Source organism: Oryzias melastigma, linkage group LG14 (assembly GCF_002922805.2).
Source record: "Oryzias melastigma strain HK-1 linkage group LG14, ASM292280v2, whole genome shotgun sequence".
Classification (NCBI taxonomy): Eukaryota; Metazoa; Chordata; class Actinopteri; order Beloniformes; family Adrianichthyidae; genus Oryzias; species Oryzias melastigma.
The window spans coordinates 22645747-22668019 of NC_050525.1; the positions used below are offsets into that span (position 1 = coordinate 22645747).

Consider the following 22273-nt stretch of genomic DNA (forward strand, 5'->3'; position numbering starts at 1 on the left):
GTGATTTTTTTTGTGCAAAAGTAAGATTTTCAGGGTGACTTTTCTGCTTTAATATATACTTTTTTGTCATGACGTTGGAATGGGTCAGGGCAAAGAATGTCATCCTGTTCAAGGAGCTGGTCTCCCCACTTCATAGAGAATTTCTCTCAAAACGACGAGGAAGTGAAGGTTCAGCTCCAAGTGGGATTTGTCCGGAGGCGAGTTGCTAAATTATACGCAGCTTCAAATAAACATCTCAAAATGCGAAAAAGCCCCACTGGATGGCAGGAAATGGAAAGTAGGGGAAAAAAGTGACTTCTCGTAATATATTTGACCTGCATGCACGTCTCCGCATACACAGGTGTGTGTGTGTGTGTCACACCTCTCCACTGTTTCGACTTTGAAGTTTTGACTTTGTCACAAGCCGAGAGGTGGGAAAACAGAAACGCTGCCACCTGAGGGTTAGAGGCACTTGTATTTGTGTGTGTGTGTTTTACCATATTCCTGTCTAAATGAAAATTTGTAAAGCAAGAGTTTCAAACCCGTGATGTCACCCGTACAGTCTTCACAGCTCTGCCCTTGAGCGGCAGGCAGGGTGTGACTGTGCATTCGCTCTCACATGCATGAGTCGAAATGTTTTCTCAAAGTGAGAACCCGACGACCCCACAGAAGGACGTTTTAGTCGGGAACAAATTCTGTGGGGAACAAGGTCTCTGTCAGCTGCCTTATTACCATTTGTCTTGTTTCTGTCCTCTGTGTTGAGTATAAATGTCAGACTTTCCTTTTGACTGGGATCAATTATTTGTTATTTTTTGGTACAAATTGTGCCCACATTTTAAAAAAAAGGTGAATCTCGGAAATGACACAAAAATGTTGCTTTACATTTTAGTTTTTGTCAATTAATCTTACAAAATTCTATTTTTTTCCACTGAGTTGCTTAGAAACCCAGTCTGGAAAACTAAAAGTAGGGAAGATGACAACCTAAGCGAATCAAAGTCATGATGGATTACAGGAGAATTTCAGCCCCATCATTTTTTCTTTGTGGGGTTTGTAAGAGGGTTTAGAAAGCTACTTAAGATACAGATATCTTAACAGCACTGCTGAAGAGATATTGTTGTTCTGTTGGATACAAGTTCTCACTATTGTTCAAATAATAAGATGAGAAGAAAAAAAGTAAATGTTTTTAATACATTACAGAATGGAAAAAAAGAAAAAGGATGAAGAAGAATAGAAAAGCTCATGTTTCTTGCATTTTTAATTAAAGTAAATCTGCTGCAGATGGAGGATAAGATTAAACACAGGATGTGTTTTATTTTGAAAGGAACTTGAATGTGCAATTGTTCAAAATGAAAGAAGTTAAATTTGTTATATATAGAGAGAGAAAAACTCAATTGTAGAAAACATTTCAAAGCTATATTTCTATATAAAAGAAATGGTGAAAAAAAGAAAGAAATGAGGACTAAAATAATAGATATAGCAGTCTTAGGTGAAACATCAAGGAGAATATTGAGAAAAACCAAGAATGTAGAGGAGAACTGGGAACAAATGTGGAAGCTGAAGGCAGCAGTGGCTCCTGAGGTGACTGAAACCGTAGAGGCTGGGAGTATAGCTCCAGCAGATTCCACGGATAACACCAAAGATCTCTACCCAGAAGAGGAAAAGCTGAGACACTGCTGTCATTCCTCCACAACCAGGTGCAGAGGACACATTCATTAGCATAATTAAGACAGGTGTGTTTGTACAGAGCAGATAACATGAAGGAGTTTGAGCCCTCATGACTGAGATAAACGTTAAACAGATTAATACTGTATAAGAACACGACAGAATGTCAATTTTAGTTTATTTTTTTTGGAAATGAATAGGGTGAAAGTAGAACAAGACGATGACCAGATAGAGATGTAAAGCAGAAGGGGTGAAGTTCAAAGAGGAGGACGGCCGTGCTTTAGGCAGTGATGTAAGTGATGCTTTATTGTTTTAAACACCTTTCTATGAAGTCTAAATGCAACTTTATTTACCTTTAGTCAACTTTAAAATGAGAGTAAGGAAGAGTAAATCAATAACGGACTATAAAGTTGGTGTACTTTTATTTTTTAGTAACTAATTAGACTATTTTAGAAAAAAAGTGGACAATTTGAACTTAAAATATGTCTATTGTTTCCAAACAATAATCTAATTCTGAGTTTTACACTTTTTGTATTTTCAATTTGATTTATTATTTTCAAAGTTTCCTATTTTAGTCTTTTTTTCATCCCATTTATGTCACAATCTTTCCAGCTTTTGTCAGTTTTGGGGGAAAAAAACAAGTTAGAGGGGAAAAAAAAGTTCAATTTTTTTTTTTTTCAACATTTCTTAATCCCTAGCCCATCTTTTAGTCTATTTCATAAATAGTTTAGTTTTTCAGAACTTCTAGCCTCATGCACGTTCTCTAAAAATTCTCTGGTCTAAAGAAAGTTTCCCCTCACTGCTGTCATCTGCTCATTTACCTGTTTTCCTTCCACCTGGCTGTTAAAGGTGAGATCCTGGTTCATTAACACCTTCACTTGAAAATGTCAACAAGCTTTCACAACAGAGGCTTGGAGGTTATTTTGAAGCTTGAAGATTTACTCGTTAACGAACAGAAGGTTAATTTTTCCCTTTTTAAAAAAAATGTTTTTTGAAAATGAGGACAGACAACTAAAAAGGCATTTTAGAACTTTAGTTGGTTTTTCTTCATGCACGTGTCATATAAAAGTTTTCAGCAAAGAGGAGAATCCAGCTTCTGAATCCAACTGAAAGCAAAAGCTGCTGTTCTGCACACAGAAAATGACACAACGCCTCGATTCCTCTGCAGAGGTTTGCCACCGTGGACTGTTAGAGTGGTTGTCATGTGTTCAGGTGGAAGTTCCCTTTGCTGTTCTAGACATTTGTCAGCAGGTCCCCAGGTTATCAGCACTCAAAAAGAAAGCATGAAAGGCTCACAAAATGTGACATGTAGGTGGAAAAAAAACAACTTTTTTTGCTGAAACTTTAAAAATTAAACATATTTGTTCCACTCCAGATACTGATTAGGAAATAAAATTAAAATTATATTTATTTATTTAAACTAAACTGTTAAGGTTTCTGCTGCTTTTTGTGTCCTCGCCTGCTGTTCCACTGTCAGCCAAAGGGGGGCAGTGCTGCATTGTGTGCCACTTGTCAGTGGACCAGCACAACCTTTCCAATGTCCTCGGGCAGGATTTAAGAAAGAAGAATGTTTGTGGAGAAAGTTTCACCCCAGAGGATGGTCATTGTTTTATGGCTTAAATTAGCAAACCCAGCTTTATGTAGGTGATGAACGTTTCCTAATTCTGGTCTCTCCTTGCTCTGGAACGTGTCAGCTCTGGTTTCTGTTATGTTGAAAGCATGTGGAAGTCTTCACACATTATAGTTCAGAGGTTTGTCTTCATAACGTCACGTGATACTGGATATATCGGTGTCTGCTTATGAATATAGATGTGAGGAATCATCAGGAAATGTAACGTCTCTATCTGGACAAAGGAGTGTCTCACACACTCACCTCATCATCATTTGTTCATCATTAACCTTGACCATCAGAGTGAAATGTCTTTTGAGGAAAAAAGTCAGATTTTTGAGTTAACCGCTGTAATAAATTTATATTTTTCATTTATATGAAATGCGTTCTCTGTTGTTTTGGATGATGTATTAAAATGAAACTGCAGAGACATGGCGGTCAAGCTCCAAAATGTCGACGTATTTGCACCAGTGGAGCTCCCATCATTGTGTGTGCACGGATGAATGGGACTGTGACCGTAAAGCACTTTGGAGCTTCAAAGAATGAATAAGTGCCCCCTAGGGCTAAGTATAGGCCGTTTACAATTTTATCAAAATCCAACTTCAGGAGATTCACACAGACAAATGTTTGTGTGGACTTTGTGGAACCATGTCTGTTTCTAACAAGCTTATGATGGAGTGTAGGCTATAAAAGAAAGTGATTGCATAGTTAAAGTTGCATTAAATATTAGGGCTGTGTATTGGCAAGAGTCTGGCAACACGATACAGTATATATCACACTATGATGCGTATCGCCATTTATCGCGACTACCTGAACAATTTTTCATTTTTATTTTTTTTATTTTATATTTATTTCTTTTTTAAGAGTATGACTTAGCAAAGAATGGATATTTAAACATCTCTCATTGTAATAAAATAGTAAAATTCATTTTATTTTATCAGAGTATTAAGCACTACAACTATATACTGATACTGGCAGCAATGTGGTACAGAGTTTTGGTTCGATACCCATTCCAAGTAAAAATTAAGTACTGGTAGTACATGTCTCATAACAATAAGAATAAAAACTGACTGAACTTTTAACACAAGCTGGTTCTTGTGAGATCTTGTTTTGGTCACTGTGTAGAGCTGCTCAAAGATTCTCAGTGTGCTGCCAACTAGAGATCGGGGGTTTAGATGGAAAATAAAACGCTTAAGAATGATCATAAATAATTAATTTAATATTGTTTTAACATTTTAAATCAATAAAAGTATCGCGAAACAAAATGTTGCGCTATATCGCCACATTTATTTTTTCTTTCCCTATACCCTTATGAAATATGTAAAGAAAAAAGCTATTCCCTAACTTGTGCTTAGTTAACAGATTTTCTGGTAATACAAAAGTCCGTGCTAAACTACTGTAAATTTTGATTGACAGCAGCCTGTGTTGAGAATCATGGTTAATATTGTTTACCTTTCTTCATTTTTTTTTTTTATTTATTTATGGCAAATCTTTTTACAATGTGGTCTCGAACATGAATACTACTACGACAGCCTGCTGACTGCTGGACTGATGCTAAAGCTTTTTTTCTCCTTTTTCTAAATGCAGTCGAGCAAATGCTTCATTAAATCCAGTTGCAGTTTGGTCCCACCCTCCACCCTGCTGACATGATTGCTACCATATTTATCAGAAATCCCCTGCCAGTTGTTTCTCTGATGCCTTTTCTCCCGATCATTTATCAGTCTCTCTCCTCTGGCTGTGTGCTGCACTGTTTAAAACGGCAAGTGTCCCCTCTCAAACGTGCTCGACAAATGACTCAAATTTGGCTGATTACAGGCCTAATTCTAAACTCTTCTAGGATTATTTAGAAAACTACTGCTGAACAGCTTCTCCAATTTGAAACCCACAAGCAACGCTGGTTCTTGCTGGTTTTCTCTGACAGCGATTGCACTGAAATGGCTTTGCTGACGGTGACTAATGACATCCAATTGCTTGTAGATAAGACAGCATTGTCTGTAGTGGTTATGTTTGATTCAGCGGCAGCGCTTGACAGAAACGATCATTCCTTCTCCAGTGACAGACTGCTGATCTGGTATTTTTTTGCAGGTTTTGTGTAGCTGTCAGACAGATTAATGCCAATTGTCTTTCGGTGGAGTACCTCAAGGATCTCGTCTGGACCCACCTCCTCTCTGAGGTGAAATTAGCTTTTTTCAGTGTTTTTGTTTTTATCTCTGTGCCATCTTACTCTTTAGATTTTATGTATGCTTTTGTATATTTATAGACTTTGCTGCAGTTTAGAATTGTTCAAAAAAAATTCCATAAAATAAACAGATATTCTGCGTAGACTTTGCAACTTTCCAGCAGCACAGATCCAAGTTTAAGACAGTTAGAGGGAGCACCTTTTAAAGAGGGAACATGAGAATTGAGGGGGGGATGAAGAGGGGGAAGGAGACAGAAAAGGTGTCAAAAGATCTATGAAAGCCTCCTACTGAGGAGACTGGAGAGAAGCAGCAGAGAAGAGGATGAGAGAAGTTGTGGGAGGTACTTGGTGGGAGGCCCCTCTCTTGAACTAAACTTCAGCAGAAAGCGAAAAGAGAAATGGTGGCATGTCAGATTTTAGCAGACAGATTAAAGACAGATTGCTGCAGAGAAACAAATGAAAAATATATAAGTAAAGCCTAGAAGTTCTTCTGAAATGGGACAGAGGAGCTAGAAGGGAAGATGAGTGGGAAGTGGATAAGGGGGCTGAAGGTCTTCTGCAGTGCTGCAGCCACGGCTTTGATCATGCATTTCATTTAAGCCCCCTGTAGGAGACTTTCTATGATGCAAAAGGATTAAAGGATCTTTTCTGACTTTATTTTCCATGATAAATATTCAGTTTCAATAAAAAAAAATGCCTTGCAAATCAGCATTTCTTGTAGCATTCTTGACAACTGTAGGTCAGATATCACTTAGCTGTTGTCTCGAGGGAGTTGAAGGTAAAGTGGAGCTTTGGAAAAAGTCTAAATTTGCTACCATTTGTCTTTTACATTATAAAAGACAATGTAAGTCCACCTCCAAGATGTGTGGTTCTGATTTTTATTATTTTCAGTAGTAAATTTAAGAAAGTTCCAAAGTTGGATTGGTTTTGTTAAATAGATTACACTGCTGTCGTTTGTTTGGTCAAATTCGATCTCATTCTGTTGCTGCAACAACTGAATCACACATTGAAAAAATAAAACTATACAAAACTGCTTTAATTTATTTATTCATGCATTTTTGGAGCCCACTTGTTCCTGGGGTCTCCGGGCTGGTGCAGCCTATTGCTAGTCCAATGCACGGCCACGAATAGACATACGATCACCCGGTCACACCTCTGGGGCAACCTAGAATCATCAATCAATCAATCAATGAAGCATGGTTTTGGACTGTGGCTAGCCAGAGTTCTTGGAGAAAACCCATGCAGACATGAAGAGAACTTGCAAACCCCACACTCCATTTATTCATGATAAATGAATAAATGGAGTACAACTAAAAAAAAAACAGATTTAAAACAACCCAGATGTGTAAATGTACTCTTGATGGTGGTAATTCCTGAAGACGATAATATAATGTCTTTGTAACTGAAGTGCAAACCACTGCAGTGTTCACTTTTTCAGTTAGCAGCAGAAATCAGACCATCTTTCACACCTGCTAAAAAAGCAGGTTGTAATGTGGACCACAGGGTTCACTTCCTTTGATGATCTGAGGTGTGAAAACCCTCATTCTTACGAAATAAAGGCATTATTGTGTCAAATTGAAACCAGTTTTGGCTGTTTAAGCTTAGAACCTGTAAAGTCAAAAATCCAAGAAACCTGAGATCTGATTATTGTGTTTTATTATTGTGATTCTAATAAATGAAGCGGATCTAAACACTTGTCACCTAAACACTTGTTTTTGTGTTTTAACCTTTAACTGAAGTAGCCCAGTGTAAAAAAACAATAGAAAGGATGGAAAAAGCAATTGTACCGTAGCCAACAAGATTTAGAGGCTGAACCCATCCAAATATCTAACATATGAGCTGGTTTCTTTATCTAATCAAAACAAGTGAATGAAAAGGCTTTAAAATGGCAGCGTTTCATATCAAAGAAGAAAGACGAAGCTTAGTCTAAAGGCTTAAAAGCGTGAAAAGTGACTCGTCTTTTGCTTTAACTGAGGTAAAAGTCATGCACTTCCTGCTGCTTTGAACTTAGACAAACCGGGTTGGCTTTGACCCATCTAAAGCCTTCCTGCTTTATTTTTCTTCTCTCTTTTGTAACTCTCTCACCTATAGCCAGCTCATCAAAAGATGCAATCACAAACTAACATGACAAAAGCTTGTCTATGAGCTGACAGGATGTACGCATTAAAGACCCACTCCATAGATATGTTTTTGTGGCAGGAAAAGTTTGCTTTAAACTAACACAACTTCATATTTGTTCGCTTGTTTTGGACCCCTCCATGTCCCTTTTTAACATTTTGGCATCAACTCGTTGTTTTCTTTGGCGTGCTGGCTGTTTCCATTAAATCAGGGGTTCCCACCACAAACATTCATAGAGGTCCCCAACTCCCAGGACGCAGATTAGGATCGGTTAGAAAGCTGCTTTGATTCTTTCTGCTTTTTTATTTTCTGATTCTGAAAGTTTTATTTTGAAAAACAACCAGATTCTGTTCACCCCATCTTGCCAGGTCACATGACCTAAAATGGCTGCTCACTCAGATCGCTAGCTAAGTTAGCAGCTAAAAGCTAGACGACAAACAAAAATATATATTTAGAAGGTTTTTTTTTTGGAGAGAAAAGATCCAGTGAGAAACCTGAAGAAGAACATTTGACTTTAGCGAAACATAAAGCTGCTTTTGACAGACCAGGAGTCTTCCTTGTCAATGGATTCATAGAGACAGTTGTTTCCACAAACCAAGCCGCTCTGCATAATGAATATGCAGCAACTGACCCAACTTGTTGTTTCACATATGGAATCCCACGTCCTCGGGGTTGGGAACTCCTGATTTAATGGAAACAACAAACACGTCAAAAAATGACAAATTTGGGACACCCAAAAAGATCCATCCACATGTCTGGAAGTGGTAATTTGTTGGTTTCTGAGTATTTCTTCATTCAGTTAATTGGGAATCAGGAGCAGACACAAAAGGGCAAGTGGAAAAAGCTTGATGTAGAAGCTACAACAGCAAGTCACAAGCTCTGCTCCATTCTGATTCATCCATCTGCACACGACTACATCCATAAATATTTTTCTTTGCCTAATTTAACATATTTTATTTGCATGTAAGATTCTCCAACTAAAAGGATTTTTTTCCCAATACAAATAAAGTGCACTTATTTGAAAAAATACTCTGTAAAAGACACACAACTCTTTCAAATCAATCATGTTTCATCAACTTCTTTTTCTTCATATCTCTTCAGATACAGAGCAAATGAAATGGCTGACTTTGGCTTGATGGGTGACTCCAACCTACAACGCCTGAAGGCAACCATTTCTCCGTGAGCGCTTCCAACTGCATCTGCATGCTTTTTTTGAAGAAGACTCCCATCCAAACACGGGGATCCTCGCAGGCTTCAACCCTCCTCCTATCATTAGTTTTCACCAGCGTTCTGCTTTGACTGGATCTCCCGGGCAGAGAGAGCCTGCAGTGTGTGTGGGTGAGTGTATATCTGTCTTGATTTGTCTCAAACAGAAACATGCCCCTCTCACCGGGAAAGAATTATGTTGTCAGCCTGGCAGTGCCTGTGCTGTAAAGAGAAGCGCTGCCTTTCTGCCGGGCCATTGTGTAGCAGACAAAATCTTCTTGTATTAGCAGCAAGACTGACATCTTCAGAGAGCTCCTTATACCCTAATCAACTGTGCAACAGCAGCTGCCTGTGTTTATGTGCGTCCTTAACAAGTGTTGTCTCCTTCAGAATCTTCTTTAGCGTTTGCACATGCAGGTAATCAGCTTTTAGTTTTTTTTATCACCTGCAGAATGTGGTTGAAGGCCAGCAGTCATGAGCTTTGGTAGACCTTTAATTACTGATGTACCACGGTGTATATTGTTTATTTTCCTCACAATTTAATCAAGCTGCTAACCTTTAAAATTAGACTGTCTTTGTGCTTAAATGAAATCAATTTTTTAAATTGAATCTTTTTGACTTGTGTGTCTTTATCCAGGTCAATCAGCTTTAATCCATTTCTGACAAATAACAGTTTAGCTGCTAACAGATCAACGATTAAACAGCTGCTCTGTACAAAGTCTACTTCAAATAAATTAAGAAAAAATAAAGGAATGTCTTCAGTTTAGTAAGAAAAAGGCTGTTTATGAGCTGTATGGTTTTAGAAAATGAAAACTAGTTTAAAAGCAGATTTAAAATAACAAAAAAACTACTTTTTGTTTCAAATCAAGAAGTCAAGACAGTTAAATAAGTAAGGGATAATACCCGACGAAGTGTGCGTTATGAGAAATTAACGCACGACGCGGAGGCCTAAACCGTCCGACGCGAAGCGGAGGACGGTTGCCTCCGTGAAGTGCGTTAATTTCTCATAATGCACTCTTCGGAGGGTATTATCCCGCTTATACCATGGTCTTTACAAAATAAATAAACATTTAATCAATATTTAGTACTTTATTCTTGTTATTTCTTTGGTTTAGCTCATTTTTTCACAAAAAGCGGACTATTTGATCTTCCGTGATGCGGTTTGATGTCACGGTGACATGAAACACGGCATGAAGCCTGAAGCCGTTACAGACCTCAGCTGCAGCGGTAAAGTGTCGCTGTTTTGAAAGAAAGACCCGGACAAATTAGGATATTTTTCTTCTTTTTCTGACGTTAATCCTTCAGTGAGCAGCTAGAACATATTCAGCTTCTGTCTGTGTTTCATTTCACGGCAGGTTCGTTCTTCTGAGCTGCTCTAAAATGAGAAACTCCCTCTTGTGGTGAAACAGAAGACTACACCTCTCATGTCGAGTGGTGTTTTATTAGAAGGAGAATAACCAATTTGTCAATATTAATTTACCTTACTAAAGGAGAGGAATATAAATGTTGGTCGCTACAATAAGTTGAATAAAGCATCAGTTCAGAGAGAAAGTTCATCCATTACTGCTTGTTTTGTCCAGACAATGAAGGAAAATGTGTTTTAAAGAAGCCTGCGCAGTGATATCGAACGTTTGGTCTGTGTGACCGGAACTTCTTTTTTAGGTGTGCGTTATTACTGTGCATTATCAGTTTTTAATGCACACCCAGCAGCCAATCAGAATCGAGTATTCACCCAGACCATGGTATAAATGACCTTCAAAAAACTTGTTGAGCAAGAACTGTTTCAAAACACAGTAAATTAACAAAGTTTTTTAATTCCAGGGATGACTTAGAAACTTGAAAATAAAAAACAAAATTATTCTAAGCAAAAATGATGAAAAGCACAAACATACCTATATGCAATTTTGCAGAAATATGTTTAAACACATTTTAATATATCTTATACATGTGTATGAATATGAACTTTTTTTGATTACTCTAAAATGTATTTATCTAAAAAAATTGTTTTTGTATTTTGGCATAAATGAGGACAAAATAAAAAAAAAAATTAAATTGACTTGAAAATGAAAACATTAAGCTGTACACAAATTTGTGCTCTTGTGGATGTAAAAGTTTAATTAAGAATAAACCTTATTAATCATTGGACAGATATGTTTTCTCATTACCTCAAAATTCAATATTTTTCAAGAGTTATTCCAAATATCAAAATCCTGGTTTAGTCGTTTTATTTTGAGCCATCAAGTTATTCTTGATAGAAGTTGGACTAGTCTAATACTGCTGCTGCAATGTCTTTTTAAGCTTAAAAAAGACATTTTATGACAAAAAAAACAAGATTTTAGATCTGAAGGAGAGGAAATAAAATAAGCAGGGGTCACTTACTTATTGCAGAAGTTGTGTTCTAAAAATAACAATACTAAGTGAAATCCACATAGTAAGATTTCAGATATTTTAAGGCTGTAAACCCACTCATGACTCAACACTTTTCCAGTAACATCTTTACATGTTTTTCTCTTGTTTAACCTCTCAAAGTTCACACTTTTATAATAATGAGTATTATAGAATACAATCAAACATCACCTCGTGAGACCGTGAAAGGTGACTCTTGCTAAAGAAAGAGTTTAGGAATGAATGTTTTAAGCGATGTTTCTTCAATGATTGTGGATTTTGTTCGTCTGATATATAGTTCCTATTCTGTTTCTTCTGCTCATTTATGTGTGCGTGTCAGACGTTTTGTGGGGGCAGCTGAAGGTGAGCAATCACCTCGCCCTGCTCTGTGTAATCGCATTGAGACAATACGCCTGAGGCTCAAACTGCTCCGTTGAATTCACCTAAGTGTGCACATGGACATGAGCAGCTTTTTCCCATCAGCCCAAGAAAAGCATTTGGAGCCATTTTGGCACAATAGTGTTTTTTTTTTCTCCTCTTAGGGGTTAAAAGAAAGCATTCTGTCTGCTGAAATATATGTACTATTTTCTACAAGCAACAATGTGAGTTTTGCTTGATGGTCCAGTTTATTTTTCCTTTGGTGGAAATGTTTCATGTCTGCACCTCTAAGGGAACAATTAACCAAACATTGTTCACTTCATGATAAAAAAATGAGATTTAATTTTCTTTTTATGGGAAAAAGATCTTGTTACAGAATGGAGCCATTATTAATCTTATTGGTTACTCCTGTGCTCTGTTCAAGGTTCATCTTGACCCTGGAAAATGTCCTGAACTTTTCATCTAGGATCCAACTGAGGAGATTAGATTATTTAAAAGCTCTTATGAATTTGCAGAGGGTTTAGTCTATGTTGATTTTTCTTCTTGGGCATTTTCTGTCCATACTTTTATTTTATTTTTTTTCTTTTAATCTCTGTCTTGGAGAATTATCACAATTAAAACAATACAATAGGACAACGCTAATTTGAGTTTTAATTTATTTTTCAAATGCGTCTTTAACTTATTTGCATGCAGGATGCTTCACGTGTTTCTCATTCCCTTCCGGAGGAGCAGCAGAGATTCCAGGTGGCTCGTTTGTGCTCCTGTTCTTGGAGTCTCTGGCTCATCTCGCACCCCCACCTGTCCTCCAGTTCCATCTGGATGCAGGATCCTCTGTGCTCCTGTTCTTGGCCGTGGACCTCGCCCATGGCTGGTCTTGTGTCTTGGAGCAGGAGAGATTCCAGGTTGCTTGTCTGCGATCCTGTCTAATGGCGGTGGACCTTGCCTCTGGCTCTTCTCTCGCTCTCAGCTGTCCCCCAGCTCCATGTAGATGACGGTCGTCTGCTACACTATTCAAACATAGTTGTAGAGTTGGATAAGCTAATTCTTCTTTACTTTAACAGTCCTATTACATCATCTGTCCATCCTGGGAATCCTTGTAAAAAAAACTCAACGGTCATCATCTATGGATACCTGAAACCTCAGAATAATCAGAGATTTTTCCTTTAAATATCGGACCAAAATTAAGATTCAATGGTCATTTTACTGTATTTGTTTAGCTGTATCTCATTGTTTACTGACATATTCAACATGGCGTCACTCTTTGTGTCTTGAACAGCAACAGGATAGTGCGTCATCTCTAGCAATATAACTCATAACTCAAGTGTCTACAAAGCTTTTCATGAATCCAATGGTTGTCCTTATTTTTAAGTCTCTTTACTGTTTATTTTTGACATTTTAGTAACAAATATTTGTGCTTGTGCACTCTTTCGTCTGCTTACTTGAGAGTTGTAGAACAACAGTATTGGAGAGTTCCTTAAAAACTAAATTACTCGGGGTGCAGAGGAGGCTGGCTGTATGCTGCTGCACAGAAGTGAGAGGTGTCTACAATTCAGAAATGATACACTGAAGGTTTGGAAACTAGAACTGACTTTGCTCAAGGGCACCTCGGCAACAATTGCATCACGGCTTACAAACAAACCTGACCCTTTTTGTACAAGGAGCTTTTATAAACTCTAATCCCTGTGATCCCGCTGTACAAAGTCTCCTTGACTTGCTCCTGTAGCTTTTTATTTTTTTGTCTTCAGGTTTCTGTGTTTTTCGTTTTCTATGTGCTGTTAAATTTGACATTTGAACTGTGGGATCAAAGCTAACTCTTGTATACCTTCACTCTTTTCTTTTTTCCCTCAGACAGAAAGTGACCTTAGTCCCATGACTGTATCGGAGCTTAGCTCTCGAGTCTTTCTTTCCTTCAGGTGCCTTCAGATTAATGAAACATCATTTCAGAGGGTTTCATTCATCTGCAGTTGTCAGTTAATCTGCATGAATTTACTGCAGTTCAGTGTTTTTTAATGTTTTCTCGAAATGTGGAGAAACAATTGTTTTGTGGCTCAAAAGACACCAGGGCTAAAACTCTTCAGCTCTCTCCGGTTCTTTGGCCTGCTGGTCTTGTGACATTTCCAAACGATCAATAATTAATCTGTGTGTGACATTTGCAAGAGGTTGATAATTTAGTTTGTCTGCAGATGTAATAGTTTAGTTCAGAGTGTACCAACAAAGGTTGAAGCAGTGATCCAGATGATGCACATGACATGTGCTGATTACACTTTATGTAGTTTTTCTTTCTTTTTTTTTTTTTTTTTTGACTGGTCCAAAGAAATGTTTGCAGCCTTTGCAGATGGAGTCGTGAAGCGGCGACCACAGAGCTCATGAGGCTGTAGGAACAGAAATGACTCCTTTAGTTGGAAAGGTTGGGGCATTGTTGGACTTGATTTGAATATTCTAAATCTGAAATGTAATATAAAGGATATTTAACATAAAATGGGGATCATTGAGGACATTGTCTGTCAATACCAAAAATTCTGTTAACACATAAGCTGTGTTTTTTATGTAATATGTTCTAAATAGTTCCCCTACTCTTATTTTTTTTAAAATAATTTTTCAATACGCATTTTGTCATGGTGGATTAAAAAAACAGTAAAGGGCGTATCACTCCCACATGAAGGTTCAGAAACTTTTATTTTTGCTTCTGTACTGCTACTATTTACAAGATCTGGTTTATCTGGTCTTGATCTGCCTGTCAGATTGGCCATCCAAAAGGCATGTTTAATTACCATAAGAACATTAATTTAACATCCTCAGAGCTGTTTATTGAGCTTATTTTTTTTTTAGCTGAATTTCATCAAATCAATTCAGCCTGCCTTAAAGATGTGAAGAAATTAGGACACACTCATTAAATAATCGGCTCCATCTTAAAAAAGTGTTCACATATCAAATGTCCAATCCTTTTAAAAAAAAAAAATTCTAAAAAAGAAAGTGATTTAATAAAAATTAAATTAAAACATTGCAACTACTCCTCTCATAGAAAAACAGATCTGAGCAAACATTTATGTTTTAAAGGAGGACCTCCTATTAGCTAATTTAATCGCTTTTGGCTGAAATTGCGTCATTGCGTTAAATGATTGTATCTTAAGTATCTAAACGAGAATATAAGCAGAAATTATGTCATAGAAGGTTAGAATAGGCTTAAAAATGTTTAAATGTCAAGTTATATCACTGTAATCTTCAAATTGATAATAAAAATGCGCATGTATCTAAATAAAAATAAGCAGGCTTTCAAAAGGTGTCTTAATTTTTTCACATGACATGAATCTGCATCAATTAGCAAGTTTTTGAAATTCTTAAAAGGCAAGCAGTTGATCCCAGAAACCCCGTGTTCACTCCTCTCTTAACGAGCTGAATAAATGAGCAGGCTGCAGCTTTTGTGTTGCTTTGTCGTACAGTGTGAAAAAACGCTTGTCAACAATGAGGTCCCCCGTGTTGTATGCAAACTGTGTGCTTTAATAAATATTGAAGTCATGTGGTTTTACGTTTTCAAATGGTCACATTTCAGCGTAAAGTTTTACAGAAAAAAGCTGCCACTAATCTAAACCTTAAAAATTTGGTATTTCTGGAAACATGGGAGTCATCCATACCTGAGGGGGTGTTTGTGTTGAGAATGGACATTATTGTGCACCTGCATTTCTGGAGTGGGGGGGCTTCCATGTGACCCTGTTGACCTTTTATTGAAAAATATCTACAACACAAATGAGATTGTTGGAGGTGCTGTCAGTCAGCTTTGCTGTTGCTTTGATTAATGACTCCATGGGTTGCGTGGGCTGTCAGGTCAGACTGTGCCGCTTGAGGTTGCAGCACTTTCGCTTAATCTACCAAACGGGAGAAAATGGGTGACAGCTTTTAAAACTGGTTTGCTTTAACAGAAAGAAGACAAAACTGGCCTTTTTAAAGAGTGGGTGATTGGAGGGCAAACTGTGGTTTTAGTGTGGAATAAGGAGGAGAAAGTGTTTCATTTAAGACCAGATGGAGCTCATTTCAGTCTTGAGTTATATTCTTAGTATATTTAAATGAAGGGTGTATTCAGACTGGACACATTTGGTTCACTTAAAGTGAACCAGAATTCGTTTCGATAATCCAGAACAAATTTTCTGTCTGAACACACTCAAGCGGTTACTGACCTAGGACCAGGAGCTGGTCTTTAACCCATCTTTTGAGGTGGTCTTGGTGTGTTTGCAATTAGACTGAATGCCAGTTTGCTCTGAATTTCCTCAGTCTGAATAGGTACTGTGCTCAGAGCTGAACAACTGAACTAAAATGGCCACCGTAGCTGGAGATTACAGGATGTAAGAGAGACGTAGACAAATGTGAAGCTACAGCAACACATTGAAATTTGGTCAGATGGCGGGACAAGTTAAAATAAATAAATTTGGTGAGATGTATGCAGGCTCATTAAAACAACTTTAAACTTTTGTTTCTCACACTGTTTCCCAACAATCTATGTCAAGATCTTATCCTTCTTAGCCACTATCTTCAGGTAGCTTTCAAACATCTACAATAACTGAAATAAGTGTGATATTTTTCTATAAATAACAATAAAATACACTGTCAAATAAGATCCTCCCACTGCAGCAGATTTTGAATTAAAAATGTGAGAAAACAAAGTCAAACGTGACCTTTTCATTCAGTATGACAACTAGGTGCAGCATATATTAGAATGAGTTAAATCCTGTCAAAACTTAAAGATCCAATTCACTGTGAAAACAATCCTAAAAATCCTTTTCATCTTGTTTAATGTCTGACTGAACAAACAGTTTATCTTGTGTTTGACAGAATACAAGATTTTATCTTTATTTTATTTTTATTTTTTTAAACTTGGTTTAATGTCTATTGGGGCTATAGTGTGATATGACTGATACCTGCCGATGATCACTTTAGTGGGTTATCTTTCCATCCAGATTCTCTTTCAAGGCAAATTACTGGACTGGGATTGTGTGTCCACTCCAGAGAACGTAATCCAGCCTGTTTTTATCTTTATAAAAAGCAGGGTGGATTTTATTGTTTACAGATTCAGAGCTTGCTGTACAGACTTGTCCATAGAAGTTCAACCTCACCAAGCAGAAATGAGGATTGGCAGGAACAGATGGAATAGTTGAGAGCGGATTCGGAGGAGGCCAGGAGAGGAGTTCTACAAGCAGACGGATGTGATGAAAAGAGCAGGAGAGGAGGTGCAGCTGCAGAGATGGAGAGAACCACAGCTCCGAGCAGAGAATGCAGTTCAAGTCTACATGGTGTTAATGATATTGAGCATTTGTTACTGCTCTACTCCTGATTGGATCATGTGTCTTTGTGTCAAAAGTTGTTTTTATTATCCTCTACTAGAGACTTAAATGTCACAGTATCTTAATTAATCGTAACAAAACAGTTATTTCTAGATTATGTGTATGTTAGGCCCCGCAGCGATGGAAAGAATATAGTCTCATTCGATTTGTGTGTGCATAATTCTTTATTTGTAACTTGTGTCTGCATGTTGTGTGTAACTTTGAATTTGTGTGTGTAATTCTAGATTTGTAACTCGATGAACAGTACATTTTGTATATGTGTGCACTTGCAATTGTTTTGCAAAAATGTCAAAATAAAAAAAAATAGAGCAGCTTAAAACCAACTACACATACAAATTTTTAAAAAGTGTGCACTAATCGCCCGATACACACACAACCACATTTACGCACAAATCTGATTTGACTCTTTTTAGGACACAGGAGTGGAACGTAGAGCTGATCCACCCACTACACTCTCTGGGTGTCTGGAAGGACCTGGTGCCGCCTGCACTCGCTGTGACTGGGAACCGGCGCTCACGGAAAAACTTTGGCAAAAGTGCTGCAGGTAAAGCGCAGCCGTAAGGGAAAGATGAGAATAGAGGAATTTTAGTGTTTTAAAAACACATTTACACACAACTCTCTTTTGTGGTGAAAAGAGAGCTGAGCCAGAAAGCAAAGCTCTCAATTAACTGGTCGATCCGCTCGCCTATGGTCATGAGCTTCGAGTCATGACCGAAAGAACGAGATCTCAATTACAAGCGGCTAAAATGTGTTTTTTTGGGGGGGCGGGGGCGCTCCCCTCTTTTATATTAATTATCGGGGCATATCTGTTCAGGAAAGTGGGGCAAATGTCAAAATTTCATGAGATATTATTCACAATTGAAGTTAAATCCAGCTAATAGGAAAACTCTGACCCAACATTCTAGCATCACTTACACATAAATCTTGGAGAAATGAAAAAAGTCTCACACCTGATTTGTGCGTAAATGCAGTTTTGTGTGTGTCTTTGGCCATTCATGCTAAATTTTTAAAGATTTGCATACGTAGTTAATTTTTAACTGCTGTAATTTTGCATTTTTTTTGTATTTTGTAAATTTTGTACATGTGAATATACTATTGTAAGTACACACAGTTACGCACAAAATATATCGAATGAGTTATAAATCAAGAATTACGCACACACAAATTGAATGAGACTATTTTCTCTCAATATACAACAAACTGATGACTTGTTACTCGCTCTGTCTTGTCGGTTTTTGCTCTTAGTTGAACAACTATTGTAAAATTAGGATATTATAAATAAATCATATCAAATGGCGGTAATGCAATCTGCTTCTTGGACACTCGTCTTGCTCAACTTAAACCACTATAGTAGCTTAGGTTGGACTTCTGTAAATCGATGCTCCAGACTAGATAGAAAAAGGGCCAGATGGGAACATAATTAAAGAGACAAAGACAGACAGAAACGATACAAAGAACATCAACACATCACATAGATCTGCAAGAAGTAACTGAAGTTATGTTAGAAATAAAAAAAAAAAACTCGTGAAATTGGTGTCCCTTTACAAAAGCTTTTTTTTTCCCTCTTCAGTTTCTGTCCCCATCTCTATCTTTTCTTTACCAAATAAACTCAGTCGCTTTCCTTTTGTCAGAAATCCACTCACCTGGTTTTCTTCTCTGCGATTTATCTCATTGACATTTTTCACTGGCACAACTGCACAGGACACACCTGAGACCTCTGCTGTTTTGTTACAGTCATATTTCATCTCCTCAGGTCTTTGAGGTCACCCTTCTTTGTTAGTGGCTGCAGCAGAAGAGGGGAAAGTAAAGTACAAAGGTGAATTGTGAAGGCTAGCTCATTAACCACAGCTTGAGGAGCAGCTACAACCTTACCTATGAGTGCAGGAGGTCACCGATTCAATCCAGACAAAAGCCAGAAACTCCCCTAATTGATTAATGAAACTGGCTCAAAGAAAAGGTGAAAATATCCGGGTGAAAAATGGCCAGTGGTTAAGTTCTGCTTCTTCGCTGCGAGAGCGCTCTTCCTTTGAACCGGAGCCCCTGCAGAGAGTTTGTGTTCTTGAAAAAATGTTTGCATGACCCCAAAATCTGATGGGTTGAAGGGGAACAGAACGGGGGAACGGAGGGAGCAAAATGGTGGCAAAAGGTAAAGTTTAAATGATTTTAATGATTGTGGAGAATGAGAGGGCACAGGCAAATTAACGGAATGACTTTTGGGTGATTCGATGATCTTTCTGAATTGTGGTGAAGCTACTGTGGATGACCTCCAGAATGTCTAGAAAGGGATTGTAGAAAGTCAAGCCTTTCCTCGTCTATTCCAAGAAAAAATAAGTTTTAATTACTTTAATTCCTGCTACATCTATTTGATTTTCAAATGTCTGTGAAATAGTGTAATTTTTTGTCATTATGTTGACTTTAAGCTAGAATGTCCAGTGAAAGTGAGAACTCCACATACAAAACACATGGCCATTGAGTGTGTGTTAAGTTAAACCAGGTCGAACTTTGACCAATCAGGGTTTCAGATTCAGATTTTTCACAAAAGGGCCAATCATTTGAAACATGGAAGAGAAATTAATAATTACGCCCGGCCAAAATTATGACACCAAATCTTTTATTTATTGGAATAGAGGTGTGAAAGAAAAAGCCTGCAACCAGACTGGAGATTTGCAGAACTTCAACATTTCATACCGAGCCTCTTTCAACTTAAGGTAGTGGAGATGTTCTGGGAAACTGTAGAAAAAGAAGCTCCTCCCTGCTTGTCCAGTGTGAACACCATGGACCAAACACATGAATGTGTTTTCCTGAACGTTTGTTTGAAACTTTAGCCCAGGAGTCTGCAACCTTTAACACTGTGTGTGTGTGTATATATATATATACATATATATATATATATATATATATATACACACACACCTACCTTTGTGGTGCTTCTTAGGCAGAAATTCATAAATCTAACTTTCTAACATAAAAACGGCGCTAATTCATTGTATTTTTGAACTATAAGGCAGACGTAAAACACTGGAATTTGTCAAAATGTTTAATTCTCGATTATCAAACCACTATTGCTACTGTGCTTTGGAGGCTTGTGGAGTGATAAGTCATTTTCCTTTTTTTTACTTAAATTTACAGTGACTTGTATTTTTCTTTAACCAGAAAGCCACAATAGAGGGGTAGAAGAGCCAGACGTCTGGCTGTGGAGCCCCAGGTTGCAGACCCCTGCTTTAGCTCTGCACACATCCCACCAACAGGTTAGTCTGGATATGGGTTTTTATTTGGTAGACAACTGACTCAAGTCATTAAAACAAGACAGAGTGACTCTTGTTCTTGAGATCTACCACTCTCCTTGCTGCAAATGACCGACTCAAATGTTTCCACATTCTGAGGGACTGAACACACTTGATCAAGGTGACTCACTAAGGCCGAGCAGGACAACAGGCTGGGTGGTAGATCTGGAGGACCAGCCCTAAACTAAAAATACCTGCTCAGTCCTTCATGTAAAAATATTTTTTAAAATAAGTTCTTACTTCATATCTTTTCTTCTTTTCTTCTAGTTCCCTACATTTGTTTGGAGATCATCTATGATCAAAGTATATGGATATCCAATTCTTTGTTTTTTTCCCCAAAATTCACTTGATGGAGTTCATAGAAGCTTTCACATCCCGTTCTGACAAACGGTAGATCAGACATGCACATCTCAAACAGCCTTTTGAGGTACATGCAGAACTTATCTGCAAAACAGGAAGAATGAATCATTTTCCCTCAGCAGTTGCATGAAATTGTAAAGAAAGATGTGCTTGTTAAACTGCAGCTGTTCCCATTTTAGCGACCCACGTGCTCCACGAAGGAGCACAGGAAAAACATCAGTGTTTACCAGCATACGAGTCTGCATTGCAGAGTCAGCAGAGTGATTGTCGTGTCAATGTTAAAAAAGTGTTTTTGTATATATATATATATATATTTTCTTCTCCTCTAGTGACCTAGATTTCAACTTTGGCTGTGTTAGGAATTCATAGGTTGCTGCAGAGGCTCTGCAGAGAAATGTTGCACAGTTTTGGATTTGTAGAATTTAAGTGTTACAGTAATGTAATGATCTGTAAAATAACCACCGGTTTTTCAATAGCGTCATAAATTATCTTTTTTTAATTTTATTTAACAAATCTAAGTGTTTGTGTGTGACCTTAAACATGCATTTTATTTTAATTACTGTTATTGGTTTTAACAGGGCAGAGGGGTTTAACCCAGAAGTCAAAGGGCAGTTTGGGGTTTTATCGTGTTTTTACAATGAATTTGTTCATCATTTAATTGGTATAGAAAAACAAATTGCTCTGCCAATTAGAAGAACCTTGCCAAAAAAAAAACTTTTTTCAAATCCTAAAATGTTGATTTTACTGTTTTTCTTGACTGTATAAAAAAGAAAGTGTATAGTAGATTTTTTTTAATTAGAATTGATACTAAACATTTAAACCAATTTTTCTTTAAAGCCATGTCTACGGTGGCCCTAAAGTCCAAAAAACCTACTTGATGCAAAAAATATATTTAAGAATCAAAACAATTAAAAAGGTAAAACAAAAATATGAACATAGAGAATTCCAGAAACCAAAACACAATTACAGAAAGTGATATAAATAAAAATTAAATTTTTCAAAAAGAACAAATACTGTGATTTTCAGAAATCAAAATGAAAGGTTAAGAAATGAAACTCAAGAAACCAAAAAGGTAGATATTATGGTAAATTGCTGATTTGATTATGTTTTTTATAGTATTAAGTTATCTAGATATGCTCTTTACTGACCATGAAAGTTCAATTCAATTTTATTTATATAGCCCCAAATCACAAAGGAATTTGCCTCATTGGGCTTCAAAATATAAACAATTGTTAAAAACTAAACAGACTAAATAAACTGGTTATCCCTGTCCTTAGACCCTCCCTCGCGGTAAGGAAAAACTCCTAAAAAAAACCTGAGTCAGGAAAAAAGAAGAAACCTTAGGGATTCCCACATGAAGGAGAGATCCTATCCCAGGACGGACAGACGATACCAGAACAGTTGTATTGTTTGTTGTATAATTGTAAGTAATAAGTTGTATTAGTTAGCAAATAAAAACTTAAAAAAACAAATTATCCAACTAATGATATCCCATAGTGCATTTTCTAATGTGTCTTTTTTTTGTTTCAATATTTAATTTTTTGTAACCGTTCTGGGAATTTCTCAATCAGGTTGTTTTCCTTCTTAATTGTCATTGTGATATTTAATCTGTTTTTTGGTTTAGTGATTTATTTATGTGATTTGCACATCAGGGCCACCTTGCACATCTTACCACTCCCATCTTTTTCCCAGAACTGATCTTTTTTTCTTTCTTTTCATGGTCTTTCTTGGAGTATTTCCACAGGAAGACAGCCAGCAGGTGTTGGTGTGTTTATTCACA

At 37.2% G+C, this 22273-nt stretch overlaps 1 long non-coding RNA gene across 3 annotated transcripts in view; it reads left to right on the forward strand.

The window, feature by feature from the left end:
* The first annotated feature begins 1663 nt into the window (after nucleotides 1-1663).
* The window catches only part of LOC112142661, a 28107-nt gene continuing 7497 nt past the window's right edge, over nucleotides 1664-22273 (forward strand). Inside the window, exons 1-5 of one of the 3 annotated variants that reach the window (XR_004949080.1) lie at nucleotides 1664-1933; nucleotides 5336-5423; nucleotides 8649-8885; nucleotides 17263-17393; nucleotides 20003-20097. This is a non-coding gene — a long non-coding RNA (uncharacterized LOC112142661). The remainder of the gene's footprint in view (nucleotides 1934-5335; nucleotides 5424-8648; nucleotides 8886-17262; nucleotides 17394-20002; nucleotides 20098-22273) is intronic. The other 2 variants (XR_002918618.2, XR_002918619.2) reach the window with 2 other exon arrangements.